Source organism: Pan troglodytes, chromosome 16 (assembly GCF_028858775.2).
Source record: "Pan troglodytes isolate AG18354 chromosome 16, NHGRI_mPanTro3-v2.0_pri, whole genome shotgun sequence".
Taxonomy (NCBI): domain Eukaryota; kingdom Metazoa; phylum Chordata; class Mammalia; order Primates; family Hominidae; genus Pan; species Pan troglodytes.
In genome coordinates this window covers 8,496,783-8,521,972 of record NC_072414.2, presented here as the reverse complement: position 1 = coordinate 8,521,972, position 25,190 = coordinate 8,496,783, and the positions used below count along the sequence as shown (strand labels likewise).

Sequence of the window (25,190 nt, the reverse complement as noted above, 5' to 3'; positions counted from 1 at the left end):
TTTGTTATTCTAATAGAAAAATATGCTGTAGTGATATGAAGTTTTTACTTTTGAGTAATTGTAAATTCCAAGAGTATTGCAAAGATAGTGCAGAAAGATTTCCTGTACTTGTCACACAATAGATAACTTAGTGTGATACCAAACCAGGAGACTGACACTGGTGCCATGCAGGAACATGGCTCTGTGTCATTTTATCCCATGTAGACTTATGTAATGATCCTTGCAGTCAAGATACAGAACTCCTTCATCAACCGAAAGTGGATCTCGTATCACCTCTTGCTATCCCTTTACTGTCACATCTGCTTCCTTCCCCCCAAATTTCTAACCATTGTCAGCCTCAAATTTGTTCAATTTGTTATTTTATTTTTATTTATTTTTTGTCATTTTGAGAATGTCACGTACATGGAATCATTGACCTTTTGAGACTGGCTTTTCTTTATTCAGCAAAATGATTTTGAGATTCATTCAAGTTGTTACATGTGTCAGTAGTTTGTTCTTTTTTACTGCTGAATAGTTGTTCATGGTATGAGTGTATCACAGCTTCTTTAGCCATTCATCTGTTGGGGAACATTTTGATTGTTTCCTGTTTTTGTCTATTGCAAATAAAATGACTGAGCACATTTGTATACAGGTTTCTATGTGAGCATAAGATTGTATTTTTGGGATAAATGCCCAGGAGTACGATTGCTGGGTTGTGCGACAGCAGTATGTTTAATTGCTTAAGGAACCGTCAAACTGTTTTCCAAAGTGGATACACTATTTTTCGTTTCCCCCAGCAATATCTGAGAGATCCAGTTTCTTTGTGTCCTCACCAGCAACTGGTATTTTCACTATTTTTTATTTTAGCTGCTCTAATAGGTATATATTTAATAGGTTGATACCTCATTGTCTTAATTTGCATTTCCCTAATTGTTAGTGATACTGAACTCTTCTTTTATTTTATTTATTTATTTTGCTATCAGTATAGCCTTCTCATTGAATTGTCTCTTCATGTTATTTGCCCTTTCAAAAATTGGATTATTTGGTCTTATTTTATTTTTTTACTGCTGAAATTGAGAGTTCTCTGTATATCCTAGGTATGATCCTTTATGTCAAATATGTAGTTTGCTTTTCATCCTTTTAATAGCATCTTTCACAGAGGAAAAGTTTCTGATATTGATGAAATCCAATTTATTGATTTTTTTTTATGGAGCATGCTTTTAGAGTATTGTCTAAGAATTCTGCATGAAGCCCTAGCTCTTGAAAATTTTCTCCTTTGTGTTCTTCTGAAAGTTTTATAATTTCATCCTTTACATTTTAATTTGTTATGTTTTGATTTTTATATAAAATAAATATGTAAGATTTAGATCTAATTTCTTTTCCCCACCCTCCATGGATGCCCAATTACTCCAGCACCATTTGTTGGAGAGACTATCCTTCCTTGACTGAATTGCGTTTATGAAGTTGTCAAAAATCAGCTGGCTTGACTGGTGTGGGTTATTTCTGGTTCTCTGTTTCGCTCTGTTTTATCTGTATGTCTGTCACTCTGTCAATACCCACAATTTTTATTACCATAGCTGTATAATAAATCTTCAAATTGGATCAAGTAATTCAACCTCTTTATTCCTCCTTTTCAACATTAGCTCATCTTAACTTCTAATAGTTCGTATGCTTTTCAATATACATTTTAGAATAATTTTCTCTGTAACTACGGAAAAATCCTGCTGGGATTTTGTAGGAGTTTGTTAAGTGTAGATATCAATCTGGAAAGAACTGGCATCTCTACTATGTTGCATCTTCCAATCCATGCATATGATAGGTCTCTTCATTATTTAGATCTTCTTTATGTTCTTGTATCAGTGGTTTCTAGTTTTCAAGAGGTATGTCCTGAATGTATTTTGTTAGATTTATGACTAAGTATTTTGTTTTTTGGAGCAATTGCGAATAGTACTGTATTTTAACATTTCTTTTTGCCTGTGTTAATTTCTAATATACATAAATACAATAGATTTTGGTATGTTGATGTGTTCTCTGACTTGCTGAACTTATTAGTTATAGAAGTTTGGGACTTTTTTTGTTTGTTTGTTTTGTAGGTTCCTTGGCATTTTCTATGTACACCATCATTGTCATCTGCAAATAAGGAGAGTGTTCATTCTTGCTCTCCAATCTGGGTATCTTTTATTTATTTTTTCTTGCCTGTTGCACTGGCTAGAACTCCCAGCACTGTGTTGAACAGCAGTGGTGTGAATGGACATCTCTGCCTTGTTCCAGATCTTAGGGGCAAAGCCTTCAGTCTTTCCCCATAAAGTATGATATTAGCTGGAGGTATTTTGTACATGTTCTTTATCCAGTTGAGAAAGTTCTCTCTATTCCTAGTATTCTGATACATTAAAAAAAGTTTCATGATACTTAAAAAAATCATGAATGGGCATTGAATTTCACCAAAGACTTCCTTTTACTGCATCAATTGGTATGATTATATGATTTTTTTCTTTAGTCTGTCAATATGGTGGATTATATTAATTGATTTTCAAATATTGAATCAGTATTGCATTCCTGGAGTAAATCCCACTTAGTCATGGTGTTTAATAATACCTCCTTTTGTATATTGCTGAATTCTGTTTGTTAATATTTTGTTAAGGATTTTTGCATGTCTGTGTTTAAGGGACTATTTTTTTGAGTCTTGGGTAATATGAGCTTTATACAATGGGTTGGGACGTACTCCCTCATCTTCTGTTTTCTAGAAGAGATTATATAAGGGTTTGTGTTAATTCTTTAAATGTTTGATAGAATTCTCCAGTGATACCCTCTGGGCCAGGAGATTTCTTTTCTGGGAGTTATTTCATTTCCTTAATAAGTCTATTCAAATTATCACTTTCATATTAGGGTTGTGGTGGTTTTTTTCAAGAAATTGGTCCATTTCTTTAAAGTTGTCAAATTTATGTGTTTAGCATTGTTCATGATATTCCCTCATAATCTTTTGTGATGTCTGTAGGACCTATAATAATATCCCTGCTTCATTTCTGATACTGGTAACTTGTGTCATCTTCCTTTTTTTGTCAGTCTTGCTAGAGGTTTATTTTATTGACCTTTTTAAAGAGCCAACTTTTTGTATGATAGTTTTTCTGTTATTTTTGTTCCCAATTACATCAATTTTGCTTTTATACTTATTATTTCCTTTATTTTTCTTGCTTTGGGTTTATTTTGGTTTTCTTCTTTTTGAAGTAGAACTTAGATTCTTTTGGCCAGGTGTGGTGGCTCATGCCTGTAATCCCAGCACTTTGGGAGGCCAAGGCAGGCGGATCACGAGGTCAGGAGATCAAGGCCATCCTGGCTAACACGGTGAAATCCCATCTCTACTAAAAAATACAAAAAAATTAGCCAGGCCTGGTGGCGGGCGCCTGTAATCCCAGCTACTGAGGAGGCTGAGGCAGGAGAATGGCGTGAACCTGGGAGGCAGATGTTGCAGTGAGCTGAGATGGCGGCGCCACTGCACTCCAGCCTGGGCCACAGAGCAAGACTCCTCTGTCTCAAAAAAAAAAAAAAAAAAACTTAGATTCTTTTATTTGAGACTCTTCTTTTCTTATGTAAGAACTTTTCCTTTTTGTACTTCTTTAATTTCATCACATGAATTTTGGTATGTTGTATTTTCATTTTCATTCAGTTAAATGTATTTTTTAATTTCCCTTGAGATTTTTTTCTTTAACTCATGAATTATTTAGAAGCCTGTTTTGTAGGGGAACAGCAGACACTGGGGTCTATCTGAGGGTGGAGGGTGGGAGGAGGGAAAAGATCAGCAAATATAACTAATGGATACTAGGCTAATTACCTGGGTGATGAAATAATCTGTACAACAAATTTCCATGACATGAGTTTATCTATATAAGAAACCTGCACATGTACCCCTGAAGTTAAAATAAAAGTTTTTTAAAAAAACAAGCTTGGTTTCATAGAGAACTTTCATCCCAACAAGGGCATGATTTTTCAACTGAGAAACATTCCCAAATTTTACTCTTGAAGAGGGAGATTAACCATTGTGTTTTAGGTTTTGAAATGGAATTGTTTCCAAATTTTGGCTTTTGTGAATAAAACTGCTGTGAGCATTTCTGTACAATAAAAGAGAGTGTGTTTTTAGTTTCCAGGTACTTGCACATATTCCTATTATATGTTATGGATTTCTAGCCTGATTCCACTATGATCAGAGAATATACTCTATATGAGTTTAATTCTTTTAAATATGTTAATGTTTGATTTACCATCCAGGATATGGTCTATCTTGGCAAATGCTCCATGGCCTTGAAAAGAGTATGTATCCTGTCATCAATGGATGGACTGGATCCTGTTGTCTGATAGTGTTGTTCAGTTCTATATCCTTGCCTATTTTCTGTCTAGTTTTTTATTGATTATTTGAATAGATTGACAATTGATAGATTAAAAAGCAGATTCTGACCCAAGAGAGGAGTGGTATATTTGGCCAGGAGGGAAGTGGCACATACAATTGCTGGTACAGGCATGCACTGGCCTTGTGGTGACAGTAAGGGGAAGTGGGGATTGCAGCAGACGCACCGTCGGCAGGATGTGCCTGACCGTGGCTTGCTTCTTCTCCTTCAGGAGGCTCCACTGCCTGATAGCTTCCTAGCACTCACACTGCCCAGGCACACTGTCCCTCCATTTTTGCAAGCCCAGGACTCCAGCATGTCTGTAGCAGGACCTAGAACTATGCTGATTCCAGTAACCATCGAATTTCAAAATCCATGTGTGTAGTGTGGGAGACTTTGAAGATGTGGGTCTAGTGCAGTGTTGGAGAAATCATCATCCTTCATGCCTCAGTTGCCTCTCCTATGCAATGAAAGAGAGGGACTAAAATGACTCTTAACTTTTCCTTCCAGCTTTAAAATATTTCTTCAGTGAGTGATATATCTAAATTACCATTGCACAAGTTCACAAATTCAATTGTCACCACAGTGTTTGCATCCTAATTAGACAGAAAATCTTTCTAGTGTGAAGAGTGTACAGCAATTCTTCTACATTTATATAGAAAGAGATGCTTTAGAATATGTTACTGATTTCCTCCTTGATTGTCAGACACTGCTCAGTCAGAGAGCAAAGATACCCAAGACTGGTTCCTTGCCCCTCTGGATAAGCTAAGTCTAGTTGGAAGTTCATGTATCCTGTGGTAGGCTACAGTGAAGCAACTTCCTCATGGTATCACTGGGCACCACATGAATCCCCTGAGGTAGAAAATTGCAAATGGGGAGACAGTGGGTGAGCTCAGCTTCCAACCCAGATCTCTCTGGCTCTATAGCAAGATGATTTGACCATTGCACTATTTGTAGAAAACTCAAGGCAAGCCTATTCAAAAATATTCCTCACACCCCAACAATGCAGCACTTGCAAGAAGATATACTAAGGTGCTGCCATGTGCAATAGGCAAGCAGAATTCACAATCCTAGAGATTTTTCCACTGTGTACACAAGGAATTGTAAATTTCCTAAATAAAACAGCATATATACACACCAAGAACAAGTGTTCATTTCAAAGAAGGCAGCTCCCCTAAAGCATCCTGTCATTTAGTCCTCATAAGTCATCATCACATGTGAGAACATGCTCTGTGCTTTGTGAGTGAAAAGATTTTTAACAAACAACTAAACATAAAGTTATGAGGTAGGATGCTCCTCTTTGGTTTTGTGACTTTAACGTTCCACCATGATCATCGTCCGGTCCTTGGGGCAGCAGAGGGGGCTGATGAAAGCACCCATGATCCCTGGGACAAATTACGACTTGTCTGCCTGTCTCGTTTAAATGCTAAATCACGTGTCGTTGGCAGAACCCAGCAACTTGATGATATTCAATCAGAAAACAGAGTCACTACCCAAGAACAGCTCTCCCGGTAAAAGATACTGAATTAGAAACCATTTTCTTTCATGGCTCAGAAGGGCTCTGCTTTAAAAGAGAACTTCCTATAAACATCTGAATCCCTTTTCTTTTCTCATGACTTTTTTTTTTTTTTTTCAAATCTAGCCAATTTCATTTGCTATAACCATCAGGCCTTCTCATCCCTCATCAAGGTGCAGTCAACTTATATGTACATAATGTGCTGTACGTGGATTTACTATTAGTTTGTGGGAGAGGCCAGCTCATTGCTCACCTCCTTTACATCCCCGACCCTGGTGCACCCTGGGAGCCCCCGGGAGGCTCTCCACACTTGCGATCTTCTGATGGCGACAGACAAGGAAGGGGACTCTCCAGATAGCACTTCGGAGTAGATAGGGACACTCCCACTTTGGTCTAAATTAACCTGTTTAATTTGAAACTCTTGAAAGTTGCACTTTGCTTCTCAGATAAAGACCAAGCCCCTTAAAAATGACATTAAGATGGAAGGCTGAGGCAGGAAGATTGCTTGAGCCCAGGAGTTCGAGACCAGTCTGAGCAACATAAGAGACCTTGTTTCTACAAAAATAATAGTAAAAAATAGCCAGGTGTGGTGGCACATGCCTGTGGTCCCAGCTACTCAGGAGGCTGAGGCAGGAGGATGGCTTGAGTCCAGGAGTTCAAGGCTGCAGTGAGCTATGACTGTGCCACTGCACTCCAGCCTGGTAGATGGTGCAAGAACCTGTCTCTAGAAGGAAAATAATTTTAAAAAGACATAAAGAGACAAGCCTCAAGCCTCAAACTATTATCCGTTTCTTTTCTACTTCTCCGCTACCATTTCCTGACTCTGTGAATCACGTGCCAGGTACTTCAGGGACACTAGACCTCCTGTTTTCTTCCTCTGGACCCTTGATTTTGCACTGTCCTGGCCCGTTTTTCCCCCGTCTGTGCTGAGCTCACCATGCCTGTCTTCGAGCCTCGTTGTCGCCCCCTACAGGAAGCCCTCCCTCATTTCGTGTACCTTCCCCACCTCCCCACTGTGGTGGTGAGTTTCTTCTAGCATCAGTTTTTTCATCTTTGAAACAATGATAATACACTTCGAAGGCCTGTCTTGAGGATAATGTGGTATGGTGTGACGTGAACAGTTTCTACAGCATTGTTGTGTACTTTCCACATTGTACAGCTGAGGACTGGTCTTTTTTTTTTCCCTCTAGGGCGCTGTTTCCAATTCCTAACTATAGAGGCATCCATGTATGTTGGCATCTCCCAACATACGTGGTCCAAATGCAGCAGGGCGATCCATCATCAGGAAACAATTGTGCATCACTGTTATTTTTAACAACAAATAGATGGGATTTAATAGACTCGTTCGTTCATGTTGCGTGGAAGTAACAAATCTGCATGGAATCCTCTAATTAGTTTTCATAATACAAATTGTGATCATTATGTTTTAAAAATAATGACTCCTCTCCTAGACATTATTTCTTCTCAACTAACTTCTAAATTATGGATATATCTGTTTTAGTTCCCTTCTTTATCCATCCTTTTAGGTAATGCTTCAGCCCTGTCCTTAGCTGGTTCAGGGTGATGTAGGGTGTCATTTTTCTTGGAACAGATCTTGTCATGTGAGCTGGGAAAGGCTGGAGGAGGATAAACCTTTTAAGAAAATCATGAAAAGGAAGAGAAATGGCCTAAGTAAATTTCACTTCCTTCAGGGTTTCAAGAAACTTAAACCACTCTACTGAAAACAGATGATTAGAGAATACAGATTCCCTCCCCAGTATGTGGGCAATCAATCTGTGCCAAATATGGTCATGCTGGGAAAAATAGAAGGTTACATATTGGCTTTTAAAGGTGAATAGACACTCTGTGGAGTCCTGGGCAACGCTGACTGATGGGTTCACTGAATCCAGGCAAAACATCTGAATCATCTTGTCTTGGCCGTATCAATGGCTAGAGGGCTTCTTCAAGTGTTTGCATATCCGAACTTCTGTTCCGGGCTTTTCTAAAATGTATTTTCCCAGTTCAGTTGAAACTTCTGCTAAATATGGAATAAGAATATTCAGTATGTGCTGAAGCTGGTTGCATGGTGAGGAGGTGAGGTGTGTTATGGCTGCAGCCCATGGCAGGAGATCCCAGCCTCCTCCTCTGCCAGGGCTGCCCACACACCCCACCTGGGCAGGAATGCTGGAGGAAGGTGCCACCAGGGCTTTCTTTCTTCCAGCTTTCCAGGCTGGACATGACACCGGGCACTGACTCAGGATGGCTGAGATGATGCAGACAACTCCTTGCTGGGCAGTGCAAGAGGAATCCCTGCCCGTTCCTGGATGAGGAAGGGAAAACAGAAAATGGCTGTAGAGTGGGGCTGTGTCCCCCAAATAGGTCAGGAGTTAGTTTTGTTGCAGATACTAGGTTTTAAAACAACTAAAAGCAATAAAATATGGGCCTTGAATTATAATTTTTAAATGAGTCTTCTTATGCAGCTCCTTGATGTCTTTCAGTGAAAAATTATAAGCACAGTTGAGTTGCCTTAGAACTCTAGGCTGGAAGCTGAGGGAGCACTGGTCACAGATGGGCCACCTCCAGGAGGATTGGATTAGCCAGTGGAAAGCAGACAAAGCCCCCCACCTGCATTTTTCTGAGCGGGTCTTGGTGTTAATGGAATAACCTCGCCATGCCCTGCCACAGGTTTTGAGAGATTATGTTGGAACGCCCTGTTTAAGTGAATTTTGGAGTGTATGAAGGGCCGTGCAAAGAACCAGATGTATGATTAAGATACCATGATTGATAATGAAGGCATACAATAGTCCTTCATCCTGATTGTTTCCGTATTTTAAGAAAAATAGGAGACACAATGTTTTAATCCAAAGGAGTAAAGTACAAATGCCACAGTGTAGGTGAAGGAAGTGGGAGTTGGAGGTAGAGTGTGGGATATTTTGGGGTCCCTCGATCCACTGTGTCCTGATGACTCACCATCTAGGTGCCCCAGGCTGGTGACTGCGTGCCAGACCACCCCTCTGACTCAGTGAATCAAACCAACCTTTTCCTTCTCCATGCACATCTGGTAACTGTGTTAGCTGTTCATGTAGTTCAGCCTGGCCAGTCCTCACCTGAAATCCACAGCCCACCGTGCATACGAATGACTTGTCATTTACCAGCAATTACTGTATATCCAGAAAATAATTCAAATGTATTCACTCCACTCTCGGAACAGATGTAGGAGGAGAGGAAACAGACATTCTTAATTGCTGTGCTTGAAGTAAAAGCTATTACTGTAGAGTTAGTTAACTGATTCTCTCACAAAGTTAATTCAAATGCATAAGGGAGGTGGAGAATAAATTTTGTAGAGAAATTATACCTGTCATCTCCAGGAGAGACTAAGTAGACATCCAAAGGCCACCGAGTTCAGACCTCAGCTTAACACACGTTGGTGGCTGAACTTTCCCCACCTCTTCCTCACCACTTTGGGCAGCTGACCCTTCGCACACACACCTGAGCACCTAGGATTGCACCATGCCACCCCTATTGAGGTAAAGCTCCGTGTGAGACAGTGCTGTGTTGGAGCCCACTCATGCACTTCACAGTTCATTAAAAATATGTGCTGGATTTCAAAAATAGGGAATATATAATGTGGTTTCAGCATCTAAGTATTTTATTTTTTCTTATATGCTGTTTGGCAAATAACTCAGGTGACATGTCCTGAGGTATAATCTAGTGACTGGTCTTGATTTGAATATTCAGCTCAGTTCATAGAATAACAAATGATCTGTTTCTTATGTTTATTCATTACTGCTTCAGGAATTGAGCAATGTGGATTAGAAAGTGTTTGAGTGAGAAAAGATCTGGACTCACATAATGAGTTCTCCCACCAGTTACCAGCAGGTTTCAGAGTGAAAGAGACAGCCTCACTGGACCGTGGGTTTCTGTCTCTAAACGAAATAATTAAACCTATATTCCAAGTCCTGCTGTAAGAATTACAGGTAATGCACTTTGGAACGCCAAGGCGGGCAGATCACGAGGTCAGGAGATTGAGACCATCCTGGCTAACATGGTGAAACCCCGTCTCTACTAAAAATACAAAAAAATTAGCTGGGCGTGGTGGCAGGCGCCTGTAGTCTCAGCTACTCGGGAGGCTGAGGCGGGAGAATGGCGTGAGCCCGGGAGGCGGAGCTTGCAGTGAGCCGAGATCACACTATAATTCGTAAGATGGCAGGGGGCATCAGGTGCCTTCCATACTTCCCAGCTCCACACAGTGCTTCGGCTCCTGTTTCGGGTTGGTTTATGAGTACCGGAATAGAGCCCTTAGACAACTTTACTGTCATAAATGCTTTGCCTTACATTGAACTTTCAGTTCAGCTGTCTGCATTTCATCAGTCTGTAATTAACATCCATATCCAAGACATCTTACAGATCCTCTTATGAAGTATTACTGTGCCTATACTGATCAGATTATCGTTCTCATAATCCATAATTCAAGGACCAATGTAAACGCAAGATCATAGTTTCCTAGGATATCATGGTTTGAAGGGATTCTAAAGGACATCTAGTCCAACAGTTCACAAACCTGGCATTACGTCAGAACCGCCGGAAGAGCTGGAAGTCAGAGCCCAACCTCAAGAATTACTGAATCGGAATAGTTATTCCGTTTTCTAGTTCCTTGATTTCCATTTTGATAACCGTTCTGCTTACTTTGTGTTTCATGTGTTGTTTTTCTAGTTTTGAGGTGGAAGACGAAGGCATTGATTGGAGACGTTCTTTTCTAATTTTCTTTTTATTATTATTATTATTATTTTTTAATTATACTTTAAGTTTTAGGGTACATGTGCACATTGTGCAGGTTAGTTACATATGTATACATGTGCCATGCTGGTGCGCTGCACCCACTAACTCGTCATCTAGCATTAGGTATATCTCCCAATGCTATCCCTCCCCCCTTCCCCCCACCCCACCACAGTCCCCAGAGTGTGATATTCCCCTTCCTGTGTCTATGTGTTCTCATTGTTCAATTCCCACCTATGAGTGAGAATATGCGGTGTTTGGTTTTTTGTTCTTGCGATAGTTTACTGAGAATGATGATTTCCAATTTCATCCATGTCCCTACAAAGGACATGAACTCCTCATTTTTTATGGCTGCATAGTATTCCATGGTGTATATGTGCCACATTTTCTTAATCCAGTCTATCATTGTTGGACATTTGGGTTGGTTCCAAGTCTTTGCTATTGTGAATAATGCCACAATAAACATACGTGTGCATGTGTCTTTATAGCAGCATGATTTATAGTCATTTGGGTATATACCCAGTAATGGGATGGCTGGGTCAAACAGGGATCTAGTTCTAGATCCCTGAGGAATCGCCACACTGACTTCCACAATGGTTGAACTAGTTTACAGTCCCACCAACAGTGTAAAAGTGTTCCTATTTCTCCACATCCTCTCCAGCACCTGTTGTTTCCTGACTTTTTAATTATTGCCATTCTAACTGGTGTGAGATGGTATCTCATTGTGGTTTTGATTTGCATTTCTCTGATGGCCAGTGATGATGAGCATTTTTTCATGTGTTTTTTGGCTGCATAAATGTCTTCTTTTGAGAAGTGTCTGTTCATGTCCTTCACCCACTTTTTGATGGGGTTGTTTGTTTTTTTCTTGTAAATTTGTTTGAGTTCATTGTAGATTCTGGATATTAGCCCTTTGTCAGATGAGTAGGTTGCGAAAATTTTCTCCCATTTTGTAGGTTGCCTGTTCACTCTAATGGTAGTTTCTTTTGCTGTGCAGAAGCTCTTTAATTTAATTAGATCCCATTTGTCAATTTTGGCTTTTGTTGCCATTGCTTTTGGTGTTTTGGACATGAAGTCCTTGCCCGTGCCTATGTCCTGAATGGTAATGCCTAGGTTTTCTTCTAGGGTTCTTATGGTTTTAGGTCTAATGTTTAAATCTTTAATCCATCTTGAATTGATTTTTGTATAAGGTGTAAGGAAGGGTTCCAGTTTCAGCTTTCTACATATGGCTAGCCAGTTTTCCCAGCACCATTTATTAAATAGGGAATCCTTTCCCCATTGCTTGTTTTTCTCAGGTTTGTCAAAGATCAGATAGTTGTAGATATGCGGCGTTATTTCTGAGGGCTCTGTTCTGTTCCATTGATCTATATCTCTGTTTTGGTACCAGTACCATGCTGTTTTGGTTACTGTAGCCTTGTAGTATAGTTTGAAGTCAGGTAGTGTGATGCCTCCAGCTTTGTTCTTTTGGCTTAGGACTGACCTGGCGATACGGGCTCTTTTTTGGTTCCATATGAACTTTAAAGTAGTTTTTTCCAATTCTGTGAAGAAAGTCATTGGTAGCTTGATGGGGATGGCATTGAATCTGTAAATTACCTTGGGCAGTATGGCCATTTTCACGATATTGATTCTTCCTACCCATGAGCATGGAATGTTCTTCCATTTGATTGTATCCTCTTTTATTTCCTTGAGCAGTGGTTTGTAGTTCTCCTTGAAGAGGTCCTTCGCATCCCTTGTAAGTTGGATTCCTAGGTATTTTATTCTCTTCAAAGCAATTGTGAATGGGAGTTCACTCATGATTTGGCTCTCTGTTTGTCTGTTATTGGTGTATAAGAATGCTTGTGATTTTTGTACATTGATTTTGTATCCTGAGACTTTGCTGAAGTTGCTTATCAGCTTAAGGAGATTTTGGGCTGAGACAATGGGGTTTTCTAGATATACAATCATGTCGTCTGCAAACAGGGACAATTTGACTTCCTCTTTTCCTAATTGAATACCCTTTATTTCCTTCTCCTGCCTAATTGCCCTGGCCAGCACTTCCAACACTATGTTGAATAGGAGTGGTGAGAGAGGGCATCCCTGTCTTGTGCCAGTTTTCAAAGGGAATGCTTCCAGTTTTTGCCCATTCAGTATGATATTGGCTGTGGGTTTGTCATAGATAGCTCTTATTATTTTGAAATATGTCCCATCAATACCTAATTTATTGAGAGTTTTTAGCATGAAGGGTTGTTGAATTTTGTCAAAGGCTTTTTCTGCATCTATTGAGATAATCATGTGGTTTTTGTCTTTGGCTCTGTTTATATGCTGGATTACATTTATTGATTTGCGTATATTGAACCAGCCTTGCATCCCAGGGATGAAGCCCACTTGATCATCGTGGATAAGCTTTTTGATGTGCTGCTGGATTCGTTTTGCCAGTATTTTATTGAGGATTTTTGCATCAATGTTCATCAAGGATATTGGTCTAAAATTCTCTTTTTTGGTTGTGTCTCTGCCCGGCTTTGGTATCAGAATGATGCTGGCCTCATAAAATGAGTTAGGGAGGATTCCCTCTTTTTCTATTGATTGGAATAGTTTCAGAAGGAATGGTACCAGTTCCTCCTTGTACCTCTGGTAGAATTCAGCTGTGAATGCATCTGGTCCTGGACTCTTTTTGGTTGGTAAACTATTGATTATTGCCACAATTTCAGCTCCTGTTATTGGTCTATTCAGAGATTCAACTTCTTCCTGGTTTAGTCTGGGGAGAGTGTATGTGTCGAGGAATTTATCCATTTCAAAAATCAATGAATCCAGGAGCTGGTTTTTTGAAAGGATCAACAAAATTGATAGACTGCTAGCAAGACTAATAAAGAAAAAAAGAGAGAAGAATCAAATAGACACAATAAAAAATGATAAAGGGGATATCACCACCGATCCCACAGAAATACAAACTACCATCAGAGAATACTACAAACACCTCTACGCAAATAAACTAGAAAATCTAGAAGAAATGGATAAATTCCTCTTTTCTAATTTTCATATTTAGTGTCATTAATTTCCTCCTGTGTATTACTTTATTAGCATCCTACAGATTTCAGTGTTTTAATTTCACTTACATTCAATAAAAAATAGCTCCTAATTTCCTTTTTGATTTCTTCTTTGACCAATGGAATATTTAGTGTGGTATTTATTTTTCAAATATTTGAGGTTATTCCAGATATCATTCAGTTATTGATTTCTAATTTAATTTCACTGTGCTTAAAGAACATGCTCTGAATAACATAAATTCTTTTAAGCTTATTGAGAGCTGTTCTATGGCACAGAATATGGTCTCTCATGCTGTGTACTTGGAAAGAATGTGTATTCTGCTGTTGTTAGATGCAGTTGTTTCATAAATTAGACAAATTAGATGAAGTTGGTTTATACTTTTGTTAAAGTCTACTTGCTGCTTTTCTATCTATTTCTATTAATTACCAAGAGTGAAATCTTGATATTTCTAGCAATAACTGTAGCTGTATTTTTCTTTAGTTCTATCAGTGTTTGAGTCATGAATTTTGAAGCATTATTACCAGGGGTAAATGCATTTAGGATTTTTATGTTTTCTTAATTAACCACTTTATCATTGTATAATGAACGTCTTTATACCTAGCAACATTCTTTGCTATGAAATCTACTTTGTCAGGTGTTAAAATAGCCACTTCAGCTTTTCTTTGACTAATGTTAGTATGGTATATACGTCTTTCCATCCTTTTACTTTTAACCTATGTTTGTCTTTGTGTTTAAAATGCGTTTCTTGTAGATGACATATAGGTGAATCTTGCCTTTAAAAAAAAAGCCCAATCTAACAATCTCTGCCTTTAAATTGGAGTCTTTAGACCATTTATATTTACTGTTGCTATTGATGCAGTTTGATTTCAGTTTATGATCTTTTTTATTTTTCTTTCTTTTTTTGCTCCTTTCCCCTCTTTTTATGATTGTCTTCCTTTATTTTCCTAATTAGCCGTAACTACAATTTTATATTGTTATTTTAGTGGTTGCATTAAAGATTTATAGTATTGTATACATTTTTAACTTATCACAGTCTACCTTCAATTAATATTATACCCTTTCAGCATGGCTGAAAATATTTTTATTTTGCCTGTGTGAAAACATCTTCATTGAAATATGATTCATATACCATAAAATTCATCCAATTATAGTGTACAGTCCAGTGGCTTTCAGTATATTCACAACATTGTGCAGCCATAATTTAGGTTTAGAACATCTTTATCTCTGCAAAAAGGAGAAAGCTACTCACTCAGGGGTAGTCACCCCACATTATCCTTGCCACTCTTCTTTGAGCCCTTGGTAACCAATAGTCTAATTTCTATCACTATAAATTTGCCTGTAATGTACCTTTGATATAAATGGAACCGTTAGAATAGGTGACTGGTTTCTTAAATGTTTTCAACTTTTATCAATGTGATAGCATGTATCAGTACTTCTTTCATCTTATTCTTAGTTGCCAAATCATATTCTATTATATGTTTGTGTTTTGTTTGTCTCTTCATCAGTTGATACTGATAACATTAAATAGGCATTTTGATTGTTTTTCAATAGTGGATATTCTAAATAATGATGCTATGAATATATGTATATAAGTTTTACATGGATAAATGTTTTGATTTTTCTTAGATATACATTTAAGAGTGGAATTGCTGGATGATTTAGTTTTTGACCGATTTTATTCAACTTTTTTATTGTTAATTTTTGTGGGTACATAGTAGGTATTTATGCTTATGAGGTACATGAGACATTTTGGTACAAGCATGCAATGCATAATAATCACATCGAGGAAAATTGGGTATCCATCGCCTCAAGCGTTTTTTTATGTTACAAACAATTCAGCTATATGCTTTTAATTATTTTAAAATGTATAATTAAATTATTTTTGACTATAGTTCCCCTCTTGTGCTATCAAATACTAGGTCTTGTTCATTCTTTCTAACTATTCTTTTATATTCATTAACCGTCCCCACCTTCCCCTCCTCCTCACCACCCTTCCCAGCCTCTGATAACCATCCTTCTAGTCTCTATGTCCATGACTTCAATTGTTTTGATTTTAGATCCCACAAATAAGTGAGAACATCCAATGTTTGTCTTTCTGTGCCTGGCTTATTTCACCTAATGATCTCCAGTTCTATCTATGGCATTGCAAATGACAGGATCTCATTTTTTAATAGCTGAATAGTATTACATTATGTATATGCGCTGCATTTTCTTTATCCATTCATCTGTTGATGGACACTTAGGTTGCTTCCAAATCTTGGCTATTGTGAACAGTGCTGCAATGAACATCAGAATGAAGATATCTCTTCCATATACTAATTTCCTTTATTTTGGGTTGCTGGATCATATGGCAGCTTTGTTTTTAGTTTTTTGAAACACTTCCAAAATGTTCTCTGTAGTGATTTATTAATCTACATTTCCACCAACAGTGTACAAGGGTTCCCTTTTCTCCACATCCTTGCCAGCATTTGTTATTGCTTGACTTTTGGATAAAAGCCATTTTAACTGGGGTGAGAGGATATCTCATAGTTTTGATTTGCATTTCTCTGATTATCAGTGATGTTGAGCATCTTCTCATATGCCTGTTTGCCATTTGTATATCTTCTTTTGAGAAATGTCTATTAGAATCTTTTGCCCATTTAAAAATCAGATTATTAGATTTTTTTTCCTATAATGTTTGTGTGAGCTCATTATATATTCTGGCTATTAATCTCTTGTCAGATGGATAGTTTGCAAATATTTTCTCCCATCTGTGAGTTGTCTCTTTACTTTGTTCTTTGTTGATTGTTTGCTTTGCTATGCAGAAGCTTTTTAATGTGACGTGATCTCATTTGGCCATTTTTGTTTTGGTTGCCTTGCTTGTGGGCTATTACTCAGGAAATTTTTGCTCAGACCAGTGTCCTAGAGAGTTTCCCCAGTGTTTTCTTGTAGTACTTGTAGTAGTTTCATATTTTAAGGTCTCGGATTGAAGCCTTTAATCCATTTTGATTTTTTTTTTTTAAGACAGAGTCTTGCTCTGTCACCCAGGCTGGAGTGCAGTGGTGCAATCTCGGCTCACTGAAACCTCCGCCTCCCGGGTTCAAGTGATTCTTTTGCCTCAGCCTCCCGAGTAGCTGGGACTACAGGCATGCACCACCAGACCTGGCTAACTTTTGTATTTTCAATAGAGATGGAATTTCACCATGTTGGCCAAGCTGTTCTTGAACTCCTGACCTTGTGATCCACTCGCCTTGGCCTCCCAAAGTGCTGGTATTACGTGATGTGATTTTTGTTAAGGCAAGCGATGGGGCCAAGTTTCATTCTTCTGCATATGAATATCGAGTTTTCCTAGCACCATTTATTGAAGACACTCTTTCCCCCAGTGTCTTATATTCTCAGCACCTTTGTCAAAAATGAGTTCACTGTAGGTGTATGGATTTGTTTCCAGGTCCTCTATTCTGTTCCATTGGTTTATGTGTCTGTTTTTTATGCCACTGCCATGCTGTTTTTGTTACTATAGCCTTGTAATGTAATTTGAAGTCAGGTAATATGATTCATTCAATTTTTTTCCCCCCAGGATAGCTTTGACTATTTTGGGTCTTCTGTGATTCCATATACATTTTAGGATAGTTTTTTTAAATTTTATTTCGGTGAAAACTGTCATTGGTATTTTGATAGGGATTGCATTCAATTTATAGATTGCTTTGGGTAGTATAGACATTTTAACAATATTGATTCTTCCAATCCATGAACATAAAATATCTTTCCATTCTTTGATATCCTCTTCAGTTTTTTCATCAGTGTTTCATAGTTTTTATTACAGAGATCTTTCACATCTTTGGTTAATTCCTGGGTATTTAATTTTATGTGTAGCTATTGTAAATGGGATTACTTTTAATATTTCTTTTCTTTTCTTTCTTTCTTTTTTTTTTTTTGAGATGGAGTCTTGCTCTTTCACCCAGGCTGGAGTGCAGTGGCATGATCTCGGCTCACTGCAACCTCCACCTCCTGGGTTCACACCATTCTCCTGCCTCAGCCTCCTGAGTAGCTGGGACTACAGGTGCCTGCCACCATGCCCAGCTAATTTTTTGTATTTTTAGTAGAGATGGGGTTTCACCGTGTTAGCCAGGATGGTCTTGATCTCCTGACCTCATGATCCTCCTGCCTTGGCCTCCCAAAGTGCTGGGATTAAGGCATGAGCCACTGCGCCCAGCCTAAAATTTCTTTTTTATATTGTTCACTTGGCATATAGAGATGTGACTGATTTTTGTATGTCAAACTGTATCCTGCGACTTAACTAAATTTGTCAGTTCTAATAGTTTTCTTGTGGAATCTTTAGTTTCTTGCAAATATAAGATCATATCATCTTTACACCAGGATGATTTGATGACTTCTTTTCCATTTTGGATGTTTTTATTTCTTTCTCTTCTCTGATTGCTTTAGGTAGGACTTCAAATACTGTGTAGAATAACAGTGGTGTAAGTAGGCATCCTTGTCATGTTCCACATCTTAGAGGAAAGGCTTTCAGTTTTTTCCCCATTCAGTATGATACTAGCTGTGGGTCTGTCATATACAGCTTTTATTATGTTGAGATATGTTCCTTCTACACCCAGTTTTTTGAGGGTTATCATGTAGTGATATTAAACTTTATCAAATGCTTTTTCAGCATGAAGTGATCATATGTTTTTTGTCCTTTGTTCTGTCGATATGATATATCACATTGATTGATTTGTGTATGTTGAACCCTCCTTGCATTCCTGGGAGAAATCCCACTTGGACATGATGAGTGATCTTCTAAATTCATTGTTGAATTCTGTTTGTTTGTATTTTGTTGAGTATTTTTGCATCAATATCCATCAGAGATATTGGCCTGTGGTTTTCTTTTTTTTTGATGTGTCTTTATTTGGTTTTGGTATCAAGGTAATATTGACTTCATAGAATGAATTTGGAAGTATCCCCTCTCTTTTTAGGAACAGTTTGAGTAGGATTGCTATTAGTTATTTAAATATTTGGTAGAATTCAGCAGTAAAGACATCAGTTCCCAGGCTTTTATTTACTGGGGAAATTTTTATTATGGCTTTGATCTTATTACTTTTGGTCTGTTCAGGTTTTGGATTTCTTCATGGTTCAATCTTGGTAGGTTGTATGTATCATCTAGGAATTTATTCATTTCTTCTAGATTTTCAAATTTATTCACATATAGTTGATCATAGCAGCCACTAATGAGCCTTTAAATTTCTGCAGTATCAGTTGTAATGTCTCCCTTCATTTCCAATGTTACTTATTTGGGTCATCTCTCTTTTTTTCTTAGTCTGGCTAAAGGTTTGTCAATTTTGTTTATCTTTTCAAAAAAACAAACTTTTTGTTTCATTGATCTTTTGCATTATTTTCACTTCAAATTCTTTTATATCTGCTCTGATCTTTATTATTTCTTTTCTTCTACTCATTTTGAGTTTGGTTTGCTCTTGATTTTCTAGTTCTTTAGAGATACATCACTAGGTTACGTATTTGAAGTTTTTCTTCTTTTTCTATGCAGGCACTTAACAGCTATAAATTTCCCGCTTAGTACTAATTTTGCTGTTTCCCATAGACTTTGGTATGTTGTGTTTCCATTATCATTTGGTTCAAGAAGTTTTTCAATTTTCTTCTTAATTTCCTCATTGACCCACTAGTCTTTCAGGGCCATATTGTTTCATTTCCATTTGTTCATATAGTTTTCAAAATTCCTCTTGTTATTATTTATAGTTTTATTTCATTGCAGTTAGAAAACATGTTTGATAGTATTTTAATTTTTTGACTGTTTTAAGACATGTTTTGTGACATAACATATGGTATACCCTTGAGTATGATCTGTGTGTTGAGGAGAAAAATGTGTTTTCTGCAGCCCTTGAATGCAGTGTTCTGTAAATATCTATCAGGTCCATTTGTTCTATAGTGCAGATTAAGACGAGTGTTTCTTTGTTGATTTTCTGTCTGGGAGATCTTTCAAGTGTTGAAAGTGGGGCATTGAAGTCTCCAGCTATTATTGTGCTATTGTCTGTTTCTCTCTTTAGCTCTAATAATATTTGCTATATATATATATATCTGTGTGCTCCAGTGTTGAGTGCATATACCTTTAAAATTATTATATCCTCTTGCCGAATTGAACCCTTTATCATTGATAATGATCCTTTTTGTCTCTTCCCATAGTTTTTGTCTTGAAATCTGTTTCATCTGATATAGCTACTCCTGCTTTTTAGGTTTCCATTGGCATGGAATATCTTTTCCCATCCCTTTATTTTCTGTCTATATGCATCTTTATAGGTGAAGTATGTTTCTTGTAGGCAACAGATCAGATCATTGGGTCTTTTTTTCCCATCCATTCAGCCCTCCATGTCTTTTGATTGGAAAGTTTAGTCCATTAAATTCAATGTGATTATTGCTAAGTAGGGACTTACTTATGCTGTTTTGTTATTGATATTCTCGGTTTTTTGCAGTCTTCCTTTCCTTCCTGTATTTCTTTTAGTGAGTGTGGTTTTCTCTGGTGGTTTGCTTTAATTTCTTTCTATTCTTTGTGTATTCGTTTTATGTTTTTTGATTTGAGGTTCCCATGAGGCTTGCAAATACTCTATAACTCATTATTTGAAACTGATGATAACTCACCACTGATAGTAAAAATAAAAATGCATGCAAAAGGAAAACTAATAAAAACTCTACACTTTAAATTTGCCCACTTTCTAACTTTTGTTTCTCTTTATATCTTATTGTACTGTCTATGTCTTCAAAGGTTGTGGTTATTATTATTTATTGGTTCATCATTTATTCTTTCTATTTAAGAGCAAGAGTGGTTTCCACACCACAGTTAGTGTTATACTATTCTGTGTTTTTCTGGGTGCTTGCTATTATCAGTGAGTTTTGTACCTTTAAATCGTGGCTTCTTGCTCATTGTTTGAGTGTGTTCTTCATTTTCCACACTTTTGTTAATTTACCACATTTCCTTCTGTTATTGATTTCTAATATAACTCCATTGTGGTTGGAGAATAGACTTCACATGATTTCAGTCTTTTAAAATTTATTGAGGCTTGTTTTATGGCTTAGCATAAGCCATGCTCCATCCCCTAAAATGTTCTATGTGCACTTAAGAAAAATGTTTATTCTGCTGTTATTGGATGGAGTGTTCTATAGAAGTCTGGTAAGTCTCATCATTTTATAGTTTTGTTAAATCCGTTTTCTTGTTGATCTTCTGTCTAATTGCTCTATTACTGAAAGTGGAGAATTAAGGTCTCCAATTATTGCACATTGAATTATCTGTTTCCCCTTTCAATTATGTCAGCTTTTTCTTTATGTTATTTTAGGCTGAGTTGTTAGGTACATAAATATTTATATTTATTATATGTCCCAATACATAGGCTGTTTATCAATATGAAATATTTCTCTTTATTTTCTAGAAGCATTTTCAGTTTAAGGTGTATTTTATCTAATGTTAGTATAGCTACTTTGTATCTTTTATGTTTGGTGTTTGCATTGTATATCTTTTTCCATCTTTTGCGTTTTAAACTGTTTGTATCTTTGAATTTAGAATGTGTCTCCCCTAGACGACATGGTGTTTGATCTTGTTTTTATGCCCATTCTCATAATTTCTGCCCATTATATTATTTAATCAATTTATCTTGAATATTATTGCTAATATGGTTAGACTTAATCTGATGTTTTGCTTTTTTTTCTCTATGTGTCTCAAATCTTTTTGTTCCTCTGTTTCTCGTTTAATATCTTTTTTTTTTGTTAAGTGGATATTTTCTAGTAGAAGATTTTGGTTTAATGATTAAAAGCTGTTTTGGAATCAGCAAGAGAAGCCTGTAACAGTAGGCTTGTCATTAGCAAGCCTCTGTTAATTCACCCTTTTTATGCTGTAATACATATTACATCTCAATATATTACAAACCTAAAAATTTATTTTCACATTAGTTGTACAACCTTATGTCTTTTTTATATGCACCATTTAAATAACATATTTATTTATCATTTATGATGTATCATGTCTTCCTGTGAATTAGAGTTACCATCTGGGGTCATTATCTGCTCCAATGCAGCTGTATTCCTACTCACATCCTTGTGCCATTATTATTAAATATGTTGCTTGTCTTTTGTTATTGTTAGATATATGTAGTTAAATATATTTTATTATTGTTAAATATATTACTTGTTATAGGCCCAACAATGTAATTATATATGTACTTTTTTATGCAATTGCCTTTTAAGTTAGTTGAGAAGATTTATGCAATTATATTATCTTTTATGACAATCTATGTAATTATCTTTATTAGGGCTTTTTGTTTTTTTTGTTTAAATTTGGATTTTTGTTTGTGGTCACTGCCTTTCAGCATAAAGAACTTCCTTAGTGTTTCTTGTAATGCAGGTGCGTTAGCAACACATTCTCTGTTTCCTTTCTTGTTTTTTTAATGTGGGAATTTTATGTTTACTTTTCAGAGATAGTTTTTTTATATTAATCACTTTGAATATGCAGTCACATTGTCTTCTGGCTTCCATCATTTTGGTAATAAGTCAGTTGAGCCTCTCTTGTATGTCATAAATTGTTTTTCTCTTGCGGTTTCCAAGATTTTCTCTTTGTGTTTCAACATTTTGACTATGTTGTATCTGGGTATGAGTTCCTTTGTGTTTTTCTTCCCTTGGAATTTCTGACCCTTTAACCTCCTTCCTCTGGTAGTCCAATTATGTATATACTGGCATATTTGTTTATTTATTTATTTTATTTTAATTTTTTTTGAGACAGAGTGTTGCTCAGTCGCCCTGGCTGGAGTGCAGTGGCTCAATCTCCGCTCACTGCAAGCTCCGCCTCCTGGGTTCATGCCATTCTCCTGCCTCAGCCTCCCAAGTAGCTGGGACTACAGGCCCCTGCCACCACGCCCAGCTAATGTTTTTGTATTTTTTTAGTAGAGACGGGGTTTCACCATGTTAGCCAGGATGGTCGCAATCTCCTGAACTCGTGATCTGCCCTCCTCGGCCTCCCAAAGTGCTGGGATTACAGGTGTGAGCCACCACGCCCGGCCTATACTGGTGTATTTAATAGCACCACACATCTCTCTGAATGTCTCTTAGTTTTTCATCATTCTTTTTTCTCTCTGTTTCAGATTTCACTTTTTCTATGGATTTATCCACAAGTTTGGTGATCCTTTCTTCTGCCAGCTCAAATCTACTGTTGAATGTCTCCTGTGAATTTTTCATTTTGATTATTGTACTTTTTTGTTCTGGAATTTCTATTTGGTTCCTCGTATTATTTCTATCTCTTTACCGATATTATCTATTTCATAAGATTTTGTTATCATATATTCATTTAATTCTTTAGATATGGTTTCCTTGAGTTCTTTGAACTCATTTAATTTGTAATGTCTCTTTTGACATCTTTATTAAGGGCAACATCTGGGACCCCTCAAGAGTAGTTTCTATTGCCTGCTGTTCTTTTTTTCCTGTGTATGAATCGTACTTACTCATTTATTTGCATTTCTCATATTTCAAAAAAACTTTGACATTTGAAAAAATATAACAACTCTAGATAATAATTCTCCACCCTTCCAACATTTACATTGATTTTGTTTGCTTGTTCCTTTATTTGTTTAGTAACTTACCTGTATTAATCCCAAGAAGTCTACTTCCCCCAGAGAAGGCAACTTCAGATGTATTTGCTCAAATTTCTTCCTCCTTATATTCATTTTTTAGCCCAGCTACCTAGTGTTGCCTCTTGCCTAGGTCAGCATTATCTTCTGCTTATTGACCAATGTTTGTCCATAAGTCATTTTAGACAGTTAGATTTTTCTCTTTATCAATGGATATCTGTGTGTCTTTGAGTCTGTTATCACAATTTAGGAATTTTACATTTTGTCCCATGTTCAGCTAGGGACTAGTAGCTTGGATTTTTCCTCCTTCTAATTCCTGATATATTACAGCCTTAGTTATGTATAGTCTCTCAGATCATGAGAGATGCAAGTAATTTTATTTAAAGCCTAGTTCCCTTAGGAATTGCCTCTGGGTCAGTGTAACTTATTGTTCATCCAGTATTTGGTCAGCAGTTGTGTTTAAGCCCTAGTGAGATTTACAATCTTTATTGATGTATTTGTGGCTTGGGAAATGTTTTCAGCCTACCTTGTGTTTTTCTCCAATTGCTCCTGGGTGAGTATAACTTAGTGCCTGTGCATGGAATTTCTGATGCCCAGTGTTGACTGTGATTCCAGGAGAGCTTTTTGTGATTGCTTCTTTCTCTGGCTCTGTCTGTTAAATTTCTGGTTACTCTACTGCTTTGTTTTTTGTTACTAGTATTGTAAATCTAAGAGCGGCTTCTTGATTGCTCTCCATCAAGAGCTTCGTTGTTTTCAACAACACATTTAGGCATGGAATTCTCCACACTTTGTTCTAAATGATGCCATCCTCCTTGTCCAGAGTTCTTAATCCTTATGGCATTCTTCTTCTTCTGGGCAGAATCCCCATGCCAGTATATAATGCCAGGGCCTGGGACAGCAGCCCAATACTCCCAGAGTGATATCTCTGCTGCACAACAGGCACTGGGGTGGTGCTGGTGGCAACCCCTGATCTTGGCTTGTTCTTTCTGGCATGGAACCCCCACTCTTCAAGTAAACAAGGTGAGAGCACCTGGAATAAACTCCCCCTAACTATGAGGAAGGCCTTGGTGGAGAAAAGGAATATCAGTTCTCTAGACCATGCCTGGCTGGAATAGAACTTCTGAAAAATGGGGCTGGAGAGAGTGAGAAACACTGGTGACCATCCCCTTCTAGAGTGAAATCATTATCTTACACTCAGAGAGCCCAGAGAAATGGGAGGCTCCGCTGTGTTGACCTAACTTACCCAGCATAGAGTATCAGATTCGAGTTTTATAAAACGAATCTAGGGTGGAGGAAGAGGCCACAGGCTCTCATTGTCCTCACAATGATTTAGTAAAGTTTTTTGATTGAATGTTTCTTCCTTTGCTGTATACCCTTAAAACAATTTCCAGGGATTTTAAATGCTTTAAAAAATAATGTTTTTCCGTTAAATGGGTCTTTATTTAAAAGAGAGCTCCCAGGCTCCTCATTTTGCCATTCTGGAAGTCCTATCCCTTGCCTTTGTTTTTAATGTGGAATTCTGGGTTAACCACTTTTTTGACCTGTCAGTTGGCCCTTCCTTATCCATGGGTTCTGCATCCATGGATTAAACCAACCATGGGTAGAAAATATTTGAAAAAAAAAAACGCAATGAAAAATAACAATATACAATAAAAATAATACAAACAAAAAAGCAATAGAATGTAGTGACTATTTACATAGCATTTACATTGTATTAGGTATTATAAGTAATCTAGAAATAATTTATATAATGGATGGTATGCATAGGTTATATTCAGATACCATGTCATTTTATATATGAGACTTAAGAACTCATGGATTTTGATATAGACAGGATATAGGGGTTCAGGAACCAATCCCCTGCCAATACCAAAGGATGGTTATACTTTAAGGACATTGAAATCCACTGTATTTCACCTGCATTGTTTCTGATGAAGAATCTGCGGTCAT

General features: G+C 37.2%; 1 protein-coding gene across 1 annotated transcript in view; it reads left to right on the top strand.

Annotated features, from left to right (window-relative positions):
- GABRG3 (gamma-aminobutyric acid type A receptor subunit gamma3) overlaps positions 1-25,190 on the top strand; it is a 566,182-nt gene that overhangs the window by 6,000 nt on the left and 534,992 nt on the right. The gene's annotated exons all lie outside the window — the stretch shown is intronic.